The sequence below is a fragment of the Bos grunniens genome, chromosome 7 (assembly GCF_055505025.1).
Source record: "Bos grunniens cultivar Pamir isolate PY7600 chromosome 7, Bosgru_T2T1.0, whole genome shotgun sequence".
In the NCBI taxonomy this organism is placed as follows: Eukaryota; Metazoa; Chordata; class Mammalia; order Artiodactyla; family Bovidae; genus Bos; species Bos grunniens.
The window spans coordinates 30,268,817-30,282,537 of NC_141171.1; positions in this window are offsets into that span (position 1 = coordinate 30,268,817).

The following is a 13,721-nucleotide window of genomic DNA, read 5'->3' on the forward strand; positions in this document are numbered from 1 at the left end:
TATGTGGCCAACCTGACTGAGTTAAATACAGACAGCTATTTTCCAACTAACAATGTAACAAGCAACGTTTGCACAAACTCTGATGTATATGATTCTTTCTGTTGATTCTGACAACAGCTTATGAAGTAGTATAGCAGATATTATTTTTTTCCCTCTTGGGAAAGAAGAAGGATGGTCTCAAAAGATAAATTGATTTGCCCAAGATGTACAAGTGATAAACTGTTAAATATAAACTACAAAATGAGATTAAAATCTTTACCAGAACTTTTCAAAATAAAAATAGAGGAAACGTTCATTTATGTGGAGGACAGATGTAATTAAGGAAAAATAAATGGAACTTCCCTGGTGGTCCCGTGGTTAAGAATCCACCTGCCAATGAAGGGACAGGGGTTTGATCCCTGGCTAAGTTCCATGCCATGGGACAGCTAAGCCCATGTAACACAACTGCTGAAACTCACAAACTGCAACTACTATAACAGGTGTGCCCTAGAGTCTATTCTCTGCAATAGAAGCCACTACAATGAGAAGCCCTCGCGTAACAATAGCCCCTGCTCGTCACAGCTAGAGAAAGCCTGCACATGGCAACGCAGACCCAGCACAGCCATTGATAAATAAATATAATTTTAAAACATGAAAAAGTAAATAGTCTTATTACTGGAAGTTATGTGATAAATAACTGCCAAATGTACAGCATAATTAATACAAGTAATACTTCTGTATGTTGTATATGAAAGTTGTAAAGAGAGTAAATCCTAAGAGTTCTCATCTAAAGGGAAAAATTTTTTTCTTTTATTTTGTATCTATATGAGATGATGGATATTCACTAAACTTAGTGTGGTAATTATTTCCTGATGTATATATGAGCCGAATTATTGTGTTGTACTCCTTAATCTTATGCTCTACATCAATTACATATCAATAAAACTAGAAGGAGAAAAAAATTTAAGGTATGTGGCCTCAAAAAACATTTATTTTCTTAAAAATTAAAAGAGGAAAAGAAACATTAAAATATGATCAAGTAGAAGCAGGAAGAACGCAAAATGAGACACTAGCAATAGCCAGAGCCTGGGAGCAAAGATGCATGTTCTACTCAGAATAGAAAAATAACCTCTTCCCCAGTCAAGCCTGCAGTAGGGGGAGCAAGGGAAGGATTCTGGGAGAAAACCAGTCACAGACAGCAGCTAGGTCAGGTTTGGGGAAAGCTGTCACTTAGCAACCTTTCGTTTAGATTGTTACATGAGTAAAGTCAGAAAGGGTCAAGGCACCGGTTTACACAGCCCAAGAAAATTATTTTAAGTATTCTGTAGTTGGCAAAAATGAAAATATAAGAATCAACTTTTCTGAGAGGTTTTATTGTATTTTATAGTCATAATCTTCAGCATTGTATTTTATAATCACATCTTTCAGATTCCTTGTCTTAGCTCAGGCTGACGTAGAGTGGCTTAAACAACAGAAATTTTTCTCACAGTTCTGAAAGCTAGAAGTCTAGCCACCAGGGTGCTAGTATGGTTGATTCGTGGGCTTTCTTCCTGGCTTTCTGATGGCTAGCTGCCATCTGATGTACATGATGATGTCATCATGTATGCATATGACCTTTTCTCGATGCATGCAATCTGTCATCATGTACGCATCATGTACGCATATGTACATCATGTACTCAGGTACATGTACATCATCGTGTACGCATATGACGTTTTCTCGATGCATGCAATCTGTCATCATGTACGCATCATGTACGCATATGTACATCATGTACTCTTGTACATGTATATCATCATGTACGCATATGACGTTTTCTCGATGCATGCAATCTGTCACTCTTCCTCTTTTTAAAGGGGCACCAATCCCATCATGAGAGACCCACCCTCATGACCTCATATAAACCTAATTACATACAAAAGGTCTCATCTAGAAATGCTACCACATTAGGGGTTAGGGTGTCAACATTCCCTTCTCCAGGGGATCTTCCTGACACAGGGATCGAATCCAGGCCTCTTGCATTGCAGGCAGATGCTTTACTGTTTGAGCCACCAGGGAAGCCCAAGTGTGCTTGCCTAGAAAATCCTATGGACAGAGGAGCCTGGTGGGCTAAGTCATGGGATCACAAGGAGTTGGACATGACTGAATCAACTTAGCATGCAAACACACACAGGGTGTCAACATATGAATTTGGGTGGGGAGGGCGGGGGGCTCACAATTCGGTCTGTAGCACTCTTGAAAGGAATACTTTCTATATATAGTGTATCATCTATAAGTGAAAGAGAATCTAAAGGTTAGACAGGATGCAAATAAGAAAAAACAATTTGTAAACAACATAGCATTAAAACCTCACAGAGGAAAGAATGCATTTGTAAGAGAAAGAACTTCAGTAAATAAAGAGAGGAGCTCTTCTCTACAGAGAAGAGCTACAAAGACCCTGAAAAGTGTTAAAAGTATCTTGCCAAAAAGAGCAGTTAAATCCCTAGGCAGGCAATTTAATTTTTGTTTCTTCCATTAACAGACCTGAATTTTGGCAGCTTTTAAACAAGTTTGGCTATTCAAAGGATGCTGTAATGTGATAAATGGAAGAATTAACTAAAGCTGTGTTTGTGTGTTTTTTTGTAATATTCTCAATAGCACTTTGAATTCTGGATCACATATGAAGCCAAAGTTTAAAGATGACCATAATCATTGATCCCCATTCCATTTTCCTCACCCTGGTCTCCTTTTGTTTTCCATGGTTATGTTTGTAGAAAGTGATATTCACTTCAGTCATGTCCGTCTCTTTGTGACCCCATAAACTGTAGCCTGCCAGGCTCCTCTGTCCATGGAATTTTCCAGGCAAGAATTCTGGAGTGAGTTGCCATTCCCATCCACAGGGGATCTTCCCAACACAGGGACTGAACCCAGGTCTCTTGCATTACAAGCAGATTCTTTACTGTCTGAGCCACCAGGGAAGCCCCCTTCCATGTTATATTCCCCAATATCTTCCTCAAGAGCCCATCCCAGCTCATGGGCCAAATGTGACCAAGACTGAGTGTCTCATCGGCCCCACCCACAGGAATCATGCAGTCCTCCAGCTGAAGATGCAGAATGCCAAGGAGGAGCTCTGCATTAGAGAGCAGCCTTCCAACTGTGCCACTTCTCTCTCTGTTACCCCTATAATGGTTCCCAGTCTCTAGTCCTGGACTTCTCCTTTGGTTTCCCTTTATAATGAAAACCGTACCCTTTCCCAGAGCCCCACCCGATATAGAAAAGATATAAACTTGGTGTGGAAAATTGTTCCCTAAACCAAGTTCAGGCTAGACCCTAAGTCACTGGCTATGGTCCCACTCTGAGGCTCCAACGACTCAACTTCTTTAAATATCACCTCCTGACTGGGCTTACTGGATTACTGTATCCTTCTCCTGCGTAGCACTACATTGTTTCCAAAGCTCATCTAAGCCATGTCTGAACTTCATGTGCCCTCTGGACAGTGAACAAAGGACTACCTTGAGTGGGGTCAGAATCTGTGTCTAATTATGTTTCTTGAGTCTCTGTCACATTTGGCTGCACCTGATCTTCGCTTCATCCTTCTCTTCACCAAGTAGTACTGCTGAATTCTCTACATAGTTTCATCCTCCCACCTGTTCCTATTATGCTGCTGATACCATATCTGACTGAACAAGATCTCAAGGTCAACAAAAGTTAAAATTGACGTGGGAGGATACCTTAGTTAGAACCTCACTTTCCTTTAGCCCTCATTCTAACTCTTCTACAATTTGAATTATACTACTTTTCAATTTCCATTCTTCTTCCTTGAACAATTTAAGTTGTCAGAAACCCCAGTTGGCTCACCTGTAAAATGAATCCGTAATATCTGCATCATAAAGATATCAGGAAGATTAAATGCAATGATATATCAACTTACCACAGTATCCAGCATACAGAAAGCACTAAATTCATGGTCATTGCTAGTCACCATGTGACCCTTAGGAAACTGCATTTTCTAGGTCAACATGAATGATAATCAGTTGTTGAAAATATCAGACCTCAAGTTGTTTTATAGCTTTAAGGCCCAAGAATCATGTAACTGAATTTGTGGTCCAGAGCAAATCATTATTTAAATCTGCTCCACGCCCTATTTTTCTTGATTTTACCATATATACTTGGACATTCACAGTATATTAGCTGTCCAGCGTCTGCTTACCCTTTCCTGTGTGGGTGCCGTTGTTGTTCATAGTGAAGGACAAGGAAGCCTGGCATGTTGCAGTTCATGTTGGGGGGCGGGGCAAAGAATCAGACACAACTTAGTGACTGAACAACAACAATGGCACCCAGATTTCCTTTTGATAACTTTTCTCCATCTCACGGTATTCTTTGACCTGGGGCTCTGGCTCCCTGTAGGTGTGTTATCAGGTGGGGGAAGAGTAAAAGAACACATTGCCCAAACAATGCCAATGGATGCCCTGTTTAAATCTTGAGCAGAGAGACGAGGACTCTAAAAACAATTGCAATCACACTCCATCTAAATTCAGCATTCTGGCCATACAGTTAAGGTTAGGGTTAGGGTTAGGGCTGTGATCTATGCTCTCGAACAGTGGTTATGATCCTACTTCCCAGCCTTTGAAGCATTTTAGATGCTACCCAAACCTGGCCCTCCTGCTTCCCACTTCCTGTTAATTCTGTCAGACCATCCTTACCACCCACAACAACCAAACCCCCTCCCCACTTGGCTGGCAATGCTTTTCATTCAATTCTGTTTCGCTTGCTTTACCAGAATGTTTCCTTTGTTTGAAACTGAAGAATCCTGACTACTAGGCGTTCATTCCTGTCTTTTGGTTCAGCTCACCACTGTCTCTCCTATTTATATTCTTTCATGTGTGGCTTGGCTCTGCGTCCACGAGAATACTTGAATTCTGAACTGTAGTTCAGTCCTGATTTCACTTCTTTGGCCTTGTTCTAATATAATCTCTTGACTATCTCACTGTTGTTGTGAGGCTCCCTGGCTTCAGGTTTGTATTCTAATTGGCAAAACTGGCCACACCCTGCCAGAGCTTTGTATTTCAGTGCAGCTGCTCCAGTCACCAGGCAGATCTACCTAAGCTTCTGGCTGAAACCCTGCCAATTGCAGACCTAACCCTTTGGACTGTGACTTAATGCTTTGTGTTCTGTCAGCTTGGGTGACTTGATATTAACTAAGAAAAAACTTCAACCAAATGCCAATACTTGCTGCTTTCTAGCCACATTAGTCTGATATATATTAGTGTGTGCTTGTCAGTTTATATTTAGGACAATGAAAGCCAGAGTCATCTTGTATCTCATTGCCTTTCCATATTTTACCTCTACTCTTCTGTTCTGGACTCATATGAGCAAAGAGACATTAATGTGGTCTCTTCACAATGGAATAGATTCTGTAGTCTAAAATTACTATAGCTATTGGAGTCCTTAGTGTTGGGATATCCCTTGTTTTCGTGTGTGTGTGCATGTGCTCAGTCTCTTGGTCATGTCTGACTCTTTGTGACCCCATGGTAGCCTGCTAGGTTCCTCTGTCCATGGAATTTTCTAGGCAAGAATACTGGAGTGGGTTGTCATTTCCTTCTCCAGGGGATCTTCCCAACCTAGGGATTGAACCAGCATCTCCTACATCTCTGGCATTCATAGGCAGATTATTTTACCACTGAGCCACCTAGGAAGCCTCATCCCTTGTTTTTGGAAGCTATCTAATCAACTTAATCCTAGTTTTGGAATACTAAAAAGAGCCTAGTTGTGGAGTGTTTGTACTCCAAACCAAAGCTACAGTCCTCAGCTTCCTCCATCATGCCTTTAAACCAGACCTTGACATCTCACTAGAAATCTTGTGGTGTTGAAAAGGAAACAAAGTCATGACCAAAATTTCAAAACAGAAAATAGAATCTGGCTTTAGAATTCATTTCCAGATATCAGAAAAACCCAATTACATACAATTGTTATAATAAAGGCTAATTATTAATAAACTCAGTAGACTAAAACATCATCCAAAGAAATGAAAATAATTATCTGGTAGATTTTGGGGTCATGATTGGTAAACAGAGGAAAAGAATGATGATTTTCATTCTGTACATATAAACTGATTTTTTTTTAAAGCTTGTAATCCCACGTGATTTTAAAATAATCTGACTATACATCCTTCATAGATTTTATCCTAAGAACAAAAAAATGCAAAAAGGTTTCTTTTCTTCTTTTTTAACTTTCCAGTAACCATGTTGTTGGTAATAGTTGCTGTTTTTCTAAGACTGTTATATGTGTAATGTGGGATAAAGCAAAATGAGTGATTACAATATCTTATTCTACCATCTCTGATATTGATACAGATGAAAAAAGAGACCATCTAAACAGCCAATAATCCTGAATTTGGATGAGAGATGTCGTCATGAACTCAGAGGAATTTTGTATAAATATTTTTTAACTCCATCCACTGAAAAGTCTCCAAATGAGCCCAATTTAGTTGCAGTGAGTTCCTTTAGCCTGCACACTTTACAAGCAACAGAGCCTTTGGAAGCAAGACAAGCAGAGAATAGCCAATATTAGTTTCCTACTGCTGTGTAACAAACGACCACAAACTTAGTGGTTTAAAACAACACATTTACTATCTTACAGGTCTGGATGTTAGAAATCCAAAATTGTTATCTTTGAGCTGAAATCTCGTCGTTGGCAAAACTGTGGAGTGTTTAGGGGCAAATTCCTTTCCTTGTGTTTTCCAGATTCCAGAGGCTTCCTGTATTCCCTGTCTCTTGGCTGCTTTCCACCTTTAAAGCCAGCATCACGTAACACTAAATTCTACTTCCATCTTCACATCTCCTCAGATTCTCTCCTGCCTTTCTCTCTCATTTATAAGAACTCTAGTGATTGCACTGAGTTCTCTGGGATAATCCAGGATAATCCCTGTCTCAAAATCCTTCACTTAATGTGAAGCCCCTTTTGCTGTGTGAGATAATACATTTATTGGTTCTGGGGATTAGGATGTGGACATATTTGGGAGGACGATTATTCTGCCTGCCACAGGTACTAAGTCAAATAGAAGGATCTGAGTTCTTTTTACAGAAGTAAAGCCTAACCCCAGTTGCTGAGATAAGGATCCACTAATAAATGTCACTTTTAATATAATTTTATCAATATTGCCTATAAGCTTTGGTGGTTTAGTCACTAAGTCATGTCCAACTCTTGCGACCCCATGGACTATAGCCTGCCAGCCTCCTCTGTCCATAGGATTCTCCAGGCAAGAATACTGGAGTGGGTTGCCATTTCCTTCTCCAGGGGATCTTCCTGACCAAGGAATTGAACCCAGGTCTCCTGTATGGTAGGCAGATTCGTTACCAACTGAGCTACAAGGGAAGCATAATAATAAATGGGAGAGAGTGGAACTAACAACTACTGAGTGCCTGAACAAAGAGAGTCAGGCACTTTCTAGAAACCACCTCTTTTATTGTAGGTAAGTATCACTTTCTCCTTTTCATAGATGAGAAAAGTCAGACTCGAAGAGAAGACAGTCTAGGCAATGCTCTGATCACTCAACTAGTGAATGGCGGAGCTAAAATTTCAATACATAAGTCTGACTCCAAAGTCCATGAATTTATGCCGCTTTTCATGATGTAACAAGAAGTAAACAAGGAGATCCCGGCACAAATTGTCCAACTGCTACTGCTGCAGATTGAACCTGTCTAGGCAAAGAAAGAAAGAAGGAGGAAAGGAAGAAGGAAAAGAGTAAGGGAGAAAGCAAGTAGGGAAAGTGGGATCCTAAATTAGTGATTTATATCAAGCTGAACTAAACCAACTCTATACATATGAAGGATGGATAGAAAAGGGCAGAGAGAAAATCAAGACCCATTTCTAAGCACAGCTTTGTGGATTTTAACACTCACAGACACAGCACCAGTCAGAGAATGACTATGGTCTGTAGTTAAATACTTCTTAATCCATTCTTATTCCAAATGTCAAGTCCCAATGAATGAGAGGATTTTTAAACCAAAAAAACTAATATTTACTTGTGTACAATTGGCTTTCTTATATATGCTGGTCTTTTCAGCCATGTAAGTACACAAATAGTTATTAATAATTACTTTTAGTAAACATTTTCCAACTGTTAACTGTTAACAATGATATATCCCAGGAATTCTTTTCAATTGAACTGGAATGGGCGAATTTAACTCAGATGACCATTATATCTACTACTGTGGGCAGAAATCCCTTAGAAGAAATGGAGTAGCCATCATGGTCAACAAAAGAGTCCAAAATGCAGTACTTGGATGCAGGCTCAGAAACGACAGAATGATCTCTGTTCATTTCCAAGGCAAACTATTCAATATCACAGTAATCCAAGTCTATGCCTCAACCAGTAACACTGAATAAGCTGAAGTTGAACGGTTCTGTGAAGACCTACAAGACCTTTTAGAGCTAATACCCAAAAAAGATGCCCTTTTCATTATAGGGGACTGGAATGCAAAAGTAGGAAGTCAAGAAACACCTGGAGTAACAGGTAAATTTGGTCTTGGAATATGGAATGAAGCACAGCAAATGCTAATAGACTTTTGCCAAGAGAATGCACTGGTCATAGCAAACACCCTCTTCCAACAACACAAGAAAAGACTCTACACATTGACATCACCAGATGGTCAACACCGAAATCAGATTGATTATATTCTTTGCAGCCAAAGATGGAGAAGCTCTATACAGTCAACAAAAACAAGACCGAGAGCTGACTGTGACTCGGATCATGAACTCCTTATTGCCAAATTCAGACTTAAATTGAAGAAAGTAGGGAAAACCACTAGACCATTCAGGTATGACCTAAATCAAATTCCTTATGATTATACAGTGGAAGTGAGAAATAGATTTAAGGGACTAGATCTGATAGACAGAATGCCTGATGAACTATGGACGGAGTTTCGTGACATTGTACAGGAGACAGGGATCAAGACCATCCCCATGGAAAAGAAACGCAAAAAAACAAAATGGCTGTCTGGGGAGGCCTTACAAATAGCTGTGAAAAGAAGAGAAGCAAAAAGCAAAGGAGAAAAGGAAAGATATAAGCATCTGAATGCAGAGTTCCAAAGAATAGCAAGGAGCAATAAGAAAGCCTTCCTCAGCAATCAACAGAGGAAATAAATAGAGGAAATCAAGGAATAGAGGAAAAGAAAAAGAGGAAAACTACAGAATGGGAAAGATTAGAGATCTCTTCAGGAAAATTAGAGATACCAAGGGAACATTTCATGCAAAGATGGGCTTGATAAAGGACATAAATGGTATGGACCTAACAGAAGCAGAAGATTAAGAAGAGGTGGCAAGAATATACAGAAGAACTGTACAAAAAAGATCTTCACAACCCAGATAATCATGATGATGTGATCACTGACCTAGAGCCAGACATCCTGGAATGTGAAGTCAAGTGGGCCTTAAAAAACATCACTACGAACAAAGCTAGTGGAGGTGATGGAATTCCAGTTGATCTATTTCAAATCCTGGAAGATGATGCTGTGAAAGTGCTGCACTCAATAGTCCAGCAAATTTGTAAAACTCAGCAGTGGCCACAGAACTGGAAAGTCAGTTTTCATTCCATCCAAAGAAAGGCAATGCCAAAGAATGCTCAGACTACCACACAATTGCACTCACCTCACATTCTAGTAAAGTAATGCTCAAAATTCTCCAAGCCAGGCTTCAGCAACACATGAACCATGAACTTCCTGATGCTCAAGCTGGTTTTAAAAAAGGCAGAGGAACCAGAGATCAAGTTGCCAACATCTGCTGGATCATCAGAAAAGCAAGAGAGTTCCAGAAGAACATCTATTTCTGCTTTATTGACTATGCCAAAGCCTTTGACTGTGTGGATCACAATAAACTGTGGAAAACTCTGAAAAAGATGGGAATACCAGACCACCTGACCTGCCTCTTGAGAAACTTATATGCAGGTCAGGAAGCAACAGTTAGAATTGGACATGGGACAACAGACTGGTTCCAAATAGGAAAAGGAGTACGTCAAGGCTGTATATTGTCACCTGGTTTATTCAACTTATATGCAGAGTACATCATGAGAAACACTGGGCTGGAAGAAACACAAACTGGAATCAAGATTGCTGGGAGAACTAGCAATAACCTCAGATATGCAGATGACTACACCCTTATGGCAGAAAGAGAAGAGGAACTAAAAAGCCTCTTGATGAAAGTGAAAGAGGAGAGTGAAAAAGTTGGCTTAAAGCTCAACATTCAGAAAACTAAGATCATGGTATCCGGTCCCATCACTTCATGGGAAATAGATGGGGAAACAGTGGAAAAAGTGTCAGACTTTATCTTTGTGGGCTCCAAAATCACTGCAGATGGTGACTGCAGCCATGAAATTAAAAGATGCTTACTCCTTGGAAGGAAAGTTATGACCAAACTTGATAGTATATTGAAAAGCAGAAACATTACTTTGCCAACAAAGGTCCATCTAGTCAAGGCTATGGTGTTTCCTGTGGTCATGTATGGATGTGAGAGTTGGACTGTGAAGAAAGATGAGCACTGAAGAATTGATGCTTTTGAACTGTGGTGTTGGAGAAGACTCTTGAGAGTCCCTTGGACTACAAGGAAATCCAACCAGTCCATCCTAAAGGAGATCAATCCTGGTTGTTCACTGGAAGGACTGATGCAGAAGCTGAAACTCCAATACTGGCCACCTCATGCGAAGAGTTGACTCATTGGAAAAGACCCTGATGCTGGGAGGGATTGCGGGCAGGAGGAGAAAGGGACGACAGAGGATGAGATGGCTGGATGGCATCGCCGACTCGATGGACATGAGTTTGGGTAAATTCCAGGTGTTGGTGACGGACAGGGAGGCCTGGCGTGCTGAGATTCATGGGATTGCAAAGAGTCGGACACGACTGAGTGACTGAACTGAACTGAACTGATCCTTGGGAATTCACTAGGAAGTTACATTGTTTGAAATTAGTGTTTGTTCTAACATGTACTGATTAGCCTTAGCTTTGATAAGAGGACGTCCATCTAATTAATATGTCTCCCATTAATTAGCAAGAGAGACATACATTTGATACTACAACTTTAAGCCGCTTGTTTGCATGACACCAAAAATTCATCTTAAAAAATACTTTTTGGAGGCTTTTCTAAAAAATATACCATTCAATTTCTACAGATACCCTCAAATTTATCACTGGATTTAGTCAGATGTATCTGGCCCATACTATTTTGTGTCTCTTCCACTGCCCCCTCAAAAACACCTTCATAGACTTGTTTTAATTACCAAACTCTTCTTTCTGTTTTGATATTGAGGGATATTATAAGAAAGAGCCTTATGAAACTCATTAGAGTAGTTACTATCAGAATATTTTAAGGATGATATTTACTATACCATATGATTTCATTTCGGAGAAGGCAATGGCACCCCACTCCCGTACTCTTGCCTGGAAAATCACATGGACGGAGGAGCCTGGTGGGCTGCAGTCCATGGGGTCGCTAAGAGTCGGACACGAATGAGCGACTTCACTTTCACTTTTCACTTTCATGCATTGGAGAAGGAAATGGAAACCCACTCCAGTGTTCTTGCCTGGAGAATCCCAGGGATGGGGGAGCCTGGTGGGCTGCCATCTGTGGGGATGCACAGAGTCAGACGCGACTGAAGCGACTTAGCAGCAGCATGATTTCATTTATAAGAGGGCCGAAGAAACAAATTCCTTTTATGTTACAGTACCAGGAAGAGCCATACTTCTTTTAGAGAGCTGGTTTGTTTTCATCTTACAAATGTCATAAATCATTTAACTCTTATATTTGCTTCCAGCACTGATTTCTAGGAAGTCTAGAACCAACTTTTTAGCCTATTTCTAGGGTGTCCATGTACCTTTTGACAAGCATGTTGGTGAACCAGCTCTGGAATAATCTTATATCGTGTATGTTATCATATGTTATCTCCCTTTTGTTTTTATCTTGTTATACTGGAAGTATTTTTGTAAACTGCCTTGGTTCCTTGGATAATGAAACAGAATATTGAAAATATGTGAGAGAATTATGATACTGCCTGTTTATTTATTTTGCACATTCCATGAAAATTGTTAGTTTTTTCCAAAATTTGGAAAGTATATTTGGGGGGGTGGGGTGTGTGCGTGCACGCACACACGCACACGCTAAATTGCTTCAGTTGTGTCCGACTCTGCAACCCTTTGGACTGTAGCCTGCCAGGATCCTCTGTCCATAGGATTCTCTCACACTAGGGTTTCCTGAGGGGCACCTGGAAGAGAAATGTATTCATCTTCTGGAGCAGATGAAACTGAGGTACAATGAGACTCAGTTCAGTTCAGTTCAGTCGCTCAGTCGTCTCCAACTCTTCGAGACCCCATGAATCGCAGCACACCAGGCCTCCCTGTCCATCACCAACCCCCGGAGTTCACTGAGACTCATGTCCATCGAGTCGGTGATGGCATCCAGCCATCTCATCCTCTGTCGTCCCTTTCTCCTCCTGCCCCCAATCCCTCCCAGCATCAGGGTCTTTTCCAATGAGTCAACTCTTCGCATGAGGTGGCCAAAGTACTGGAGTTTCAGCTTCAGCATCATTCCTTCCAAAGAAATCCCAGGGCTGATCTCCTTCAGAATGGACTGGTTGGATCTCCTTGCAGTCCAAGGGACTCTCAAGAGTCTTCTCCAACACCACAGTTCAAAAGCATCAATTCTTCAGCGCTCAGCCTTCTTCACAGTCCAACTCTCACATCCATACATGACCACAGGAAAAACCATAGCCTTGACTAGACGAACCTTTGTTGGCAAAGTAATGTCTCTGCTTTTGAATATACTATCTAGGTTGGACATAACTTTCCTTCCAAGGAGTAAGCATCTTTTAAGCTGCAGTCACCATCTGCAGTGATTTTGGAGCCCAAAAAAGTAAAGTCTGACACTGTTTCCACTGTTTCCCCATCTATTTCCCATGAAGTGATGGGACCGGATGCCATGATCTTCGTTTTCTGAATGTTGAGCTTTAAGCCAACTTTTTCACTCTCCACTTTCACTTTCATCAAGAGGCTTTTTAGTTCCACTTCACTTTCTGCCATAAGGGTGGTGTCATCTGCATATCTGAGGTTATTGATATTTCTCCCAGCAATCTTGATTCCAGCTGTGTTTATGACCGTAAATGATGCGTAATGTGCTCTTAAAGTGTTTTACAAGAGAAAAAATAGTATATGTGTGCCTGATGAGTCTCTTCAGTTGTGTCCAACTCTTTATGACCCTGTGGTCTATAGCCTGCCAGGCTCCTCTGGTCCATGGGATTCTCCAGGCAAGAACACTGGAATGGGTTACCATTTCCTTCTCCAGGAAATCTTCCTGACCCAGGGATTAAACCCAAGTCTCTTACCTCTCCTGCATTGGCAGACAGGTTCTTTACTACTAGAGCCACCTGGGAAGCACCATCTTCAAATACAAACCCAAACAAATAAGCAGGATCAGGCAGTCATTCGCATATGAAGCTGCATTCCACATATACACTCTGTATATACAGCATTCCAAAATGTGTAGTAGCTGGGACTGATTTATTTAGCAATGGTTAATGATTCTTCCAAAAAATTTTCAACTGAAACATCACAAGTAATTCAAAAAATGTTTTAAGTAGCAAATCACTATCAACTCATTACACATTGAACAAATATAATAATATTAGCAATGATACTACTGAACATTTATTGAGTACCTACTATATACCACATACTTATTTAATTTTTAGAACCTCAATGAGTAGGCATTTTTGTTAAATC